Consider the following 5,000-nt stretch of genomic DNA (forward strand, 5'->3'; position numbering starts at 1 on the left):
ATATGAACAGAGAGAGAGAGAGGTATATGAACAGAGAGAGAGAGAGAGAGAGAGAGAGAGAGGTATATGAACAGAGAGAGAGAGAGATGTATGAGCAGAGAGAGAGAGAGAGAGAGAGGGGTGTATGAACAGAGAGAGAGAGAGCAGAGAGAGAGAGAGGTGTATGAACAGAGAGAGAGAGAGAGAGAGAGAGAGAGAGAGGTATATGAACAGAGAGAGAGAGAGAGAGAGAGGTATATGAACAGAGAGAGAGAGAGAGAGAGAGAGAGAGAGAGAGGTATATGAACAGAGAGAGAGAGAGAGAGAGAGAGAGAGGTGTATGAACAGAGAGAGAGAGAGAGAGAGAGAGAGAGATGTATGAACAGAGAGAGAGAGAGAGAGAGAGAGAGAGAGAGGTATATGAACAGAGAGAGAGAGAGAGAGAGGTATGAACAGAGAGAGAGAGAGGAGAGAGAGAGAGAGAGAGAGATGTATGAACAGAGAGAGAGAGAGAGAGAGAGAGGGGTGTATGAACAGAGAGAGAGAGAGAGAGAGAGAGAGAGAGAGAGGTGTATGAACACAGAGAGAGAGAGAGAGAGAGAGAGAGAGAGGTGTATGAACACAGAGAGAGAGAGAGAGAGAGAGAGAGAGAGAGAGGGAGAGGTTTGATAGAGGAGACCGTGTGAGAATGCGTCTCACACCTGACTGTAATTTGGCACCTTCTCTCCTCCACCTGCTCCTTCATTCTTTTCACTCCTCTGTTTTTCGTTTGTTTTCCCTCACTCCCTCACTCAGTTGCCCGGTGCTGAGAGCTGCAGTACGACGCCAATTTGGGACAAACCGCAAAACCCACATCAAATACACAGAGAGAGAGTGAGTTTACACATCTGTTTAACAGCCTGACTAACACACACTCAAACACATCCATCCATCCATCACAGAGAGGGAGAGAGAGAGGGGGGAGGGGGAGAGGGGGAGAGAGAGAGAGAGAGAGAATCATGTAAAACCCTGAGAACATTCTCTAATCGAAACCATTCAACCATAACAACCTCCACACACACACACACACACACACACACACACACACACACACACACTCACACACACCATCACTCATTTTCTTTTAATATCAGCCTTAGAACACAAGCCAACACAAACACACTCAAATGAGTCCACACACACACACACACACACACACACACACACACACACACACACACACACACACACACAAAGGTTCTTTCAGTATCAAGTCTCATAAGGCATCACGAACACTTTTTTAAAAAATGTACATATATTTATTATTATTGTTCTTATGCCATGTGTCGTCCATATGGAAAACAGCGGCGCTGACCGTCTCAGAGGCCACGCCCCATTACACCACTGTGGCCTAGAATTCAACTGGAGCAGAAATAGACATAAGAACAGGAGAGAACCTGAGGCTTATATGGACTCTTCACTTTTCTCAAGGACTTGGAGTCTTGAATGACACTGTTCTACTGACCACTCTACATACAAGGCCCACAAGCTCCTCCTCCTGTCACCCTGAGGCCCACAAGCTCCCTCTCCTACCATCCTGAGGCCCACAAGCTCCTCCTCCTGTCACCCGAGGCCCACAAGCTCCTCCTCCTGCCATCCTGAGGCCCACAAGCTCCTCCTCCTGCCATCCTGAGGCCTACAAGCTCCTCCTCCTGCATCCTGAGGCCCACAAGCTCCTCCTCCTGCATCCTGAGGCCCACAAGCTCCTCCTCCTGTCACCCTGAGGCTAATAAGCTCCTCCTCCTTTTATGCCTAGGCCTACCAGCTCCTCCTCCTGTTATCCTGAGGCGCATAAGCTCCTCCTCCTGCCACCCTGAGGCTCACAAGCTCTCCTCCTACCATCCTGCTTCTTCCAGTCCTCTTTACAGTTCATTATTAGGTCTTGTCTTCTTCTCCCTTTATATCTAAATATCTAATTTATTTAAATCTATATCAGACTGCCTTTCTGAGTCACAGTTGCTTGACACAATAGCCTCTCCTGTGCTACACTTCTCCATCATCATCATCATCACCCTCAATTCGTCTCATCACACCAACCAACGGATCCTGCTGCAATGTGCTTCATGCTGGTGCCACCAGGTTCACACCCTCCTGAAGTTTTCCAGAATGTTCCTCTCCTGCTGAGGCCACTGCTCTAATTCAGAACTCTTCTCATTTTCACATTCCAGCTGTCAAAGTGCTGAACCTCAACATCTCCATCAGAATTTCAGCTCTGTTTACCATGACGATGTCACCAGGTCATCATCGATCAGTAACTGGAACATCTCCTGAAGCCATGAGACTGCTGGGGATCCGGAGTGTAACCCAGGAACACAGAGTGTGTGGCCATGGATACAATGCTAGTCCCTCACACACACATACACACACACACACCTGCATCTTCCCAGGAACCATGAAGCTCTGAGAAGATGAAGCTAAATGCTGTACAGTGTGCTGCTGGAAAGATAAAAATTTATCTTTTCTGACATTTATATGAGAAGTGAACTGGTTTGTTTTCCTGCTAGACACCAGCACACACAAACACACACACACACACGCACACACAGAGAGGTGTGTGTACGAAGATGTACTCTGAAGAACATTCTGAAGCTCAGAAAGGTGTAGACACAGGAAGTGAGTGAGGGCTGTGGGTGGAGCCTCAGTGAAGTGCTGAAATCTAGCTCTGATTTACTGACTACTGAAAAACATGAAGCAGAATAAACACATGGTCACGTGACCGAGGATCGGGGCACTGCAGCAGGAGTGTGTACCAGTGTGACGAACTCCAGCTCCTCTATGGTTTGTTTGACTTTACACAAACACACTCACTCTGCAGAGTTCTACAGATCACACACACACACACACACACACACACACAATAAAGACCCTCAGATTAGTGTGTGTTTATCAGCCTCATCACACAAATTAGAGGTAAAAACTTCCTCTCAATGCAAACAGGTCATCTTACATGTGTGTGTGTGTGTGTGTGTTCTCTAAAAGAGATGCCACACACCACACAAGAACTAAATGATGGAAATACAGACAGGATTGCTCACAGGTCTTACACACACACAGTTTTGTTGCAGCACATGGAGTCAATTAGAGTTCTACTCGATACGATTCTCAGAGGACCATCACAAATACATCATAAACTCACTTGAGTTATCTTAGAGAAAGAAGATATCTCACACACACACACACACACACACACACACATTGTTCACCCATCCTTTTGTTAGTCTTGCCAAATGCAACACATATAAACACAAAAGGACTCAAATAACCATGAAGAATGACTCGTTCTCAAAAGACACACTTTCACAAACACTATCTCCACAAACACACAACCACAACCACAACCACACACACACACACACACGTTCTGCTGAATCCCCCTCCCTGATAAAACTAGAAAGAAATGTTCTAGAAGCTCAGAGTGACAAATGATTCAGAGACCTGTGTTTATTCTGCCAGCCTGACTACAGCAACACAACCTTCTGAGCTCCAACACATTCACACACTCAGAACACACGCTGCATGCTAACATGCTAACACCTGGAACTCTGTAGTGTTTCACTGTTGGGGATCGCCATGGCAACCACTGTGAGTCACCCAGCCAAAATAAACAATCATTTTTGGTTGTAGATTTGGAGATTCAGTGAATAGTATGTTGGCGTCACCATCGCTGGCGCCGCGCTGTAACTGAAGTCACACGGTAATGCTAGAGGATGCTAAAGTTAGCTAGCCGGTGTGTTCACTGGGTTCATGCAGACAAATTTCTGATGTATTTTGCACATGATAAAATTTCTCTTTCCAGCACCAGGAAGACTCACTAGCTTGCGGTGGAGCATTGTAGTGCTCCTGATGTGGTCGAGGTGTAACCTGAACTCCAGAGGATTTGATGCTAGTTCTGCAGCAGGAAGTCCATCTGACCTCTGACCCTGCGGTGACCTTTTAGCACCAAGCTGAAACATGCTCTTGGACACATGGACAACTTTAGCTGGAAGGAATCTTGTAACGATTTAAAGGAAATGAATTTAGCAAAAACTTTTGTGTATCTATGTGTGTGTGTGTGTGTTTCACTTGTTCATTCCTCTATCATCTCTGACATCAATCCCAAACTTCTTTCTACATTATGTCCTCAAACACGCACTTTCTCTAGCTCTCAGACACACACACACACACACACACACACACACATCTGTGTGTTGGCTCGAGCTTTAAACAGATGCAGCTGTTAACAACTGTGCTATTAAACTCAGGCAAATTCTCTCTCTCTCTCTTTCTCTCTCTCTCTCCCTCTTTCTCTCTCTCTCTCTCCACCTGTTTGATGTGTATGATCCCTCATTAGTGATCACTCAGTAGTGCACTCCAGGCTCGGCGGCCATATGGAGCACGCTCAGTAAAAGCACGTCACTCACGTCAGTTCTGTTTCCATCCAAACCTCTACGCTGAATTTTCCAGACAGAACAGAAACGATTTACACACAAGGGCACTTGAAGGGCACATCATCACTACCTCTAGGAATGTAGTCCACCTAGCGAGGACCTGATTACAGAGTCAAAAGTTAGCCATACTCCGTCCATCTACTGGACTGCTTAATCCTGCAGAGCTGCAGGGAGACACACTCCATACAACCACCAATCACTGCTCACCATCATTCCTGACCACCAATCACTGCTCATCATCATTCCTGACCACCAATCACTGCTCATCATCATTCCTGACCACCAATCACTGCTCATCATCATTCACAGGTGATCTGGAAGCACACTGGTGGAAGGAGACTATGGTGTACGCTAATGACATTATAGAGCAGTGAGGGGTTGAAAGCAGTCCCGCTCAGCTAGCAGGGTAAATTTAAGCCATAGCTAGGTAACAGACAGTGTCTAAAGCTAGCTAACATTAGCATGGTATAACTAAAAGAAGGAGGTGGGGCTTAGGCTTTGAGAGAACAGCTGCACATCAACATGTGTTCATTATTTACATATGATATTGTGACC

General features: G+C 46.1%; 1 protein-coding gene across 4 annotated transcripts in view; it reads right to left on the minus strand.

Moving 5' to 3' along the window:
- eda (ectodysplasin A) overlaps window positions 1-5,000 on the minus strand; it is a 42,354-nt gene that overhangs the window by 35,312 nt on the left and 2,042 nt on the right. The gene's annotated exons all lie outside the window — the stretch shown is intronic.

Source organism: Hemibagrus wyckioides, linkage group LG28 (genome assembly GCF_019097595.1).
Source record: "Hemibagrus wyckioides isolate EC202008001 linkage group LG28, SWU_Hwy_1.0, whole genome shotgun sequence".
Classification (NCBI taxonomy): Eukaryota; Metazoa; Chordata; class Actinopteri; order Siluriformes; family Bagridae; genus Hemibagrus; species Hemibagrus wyckioides.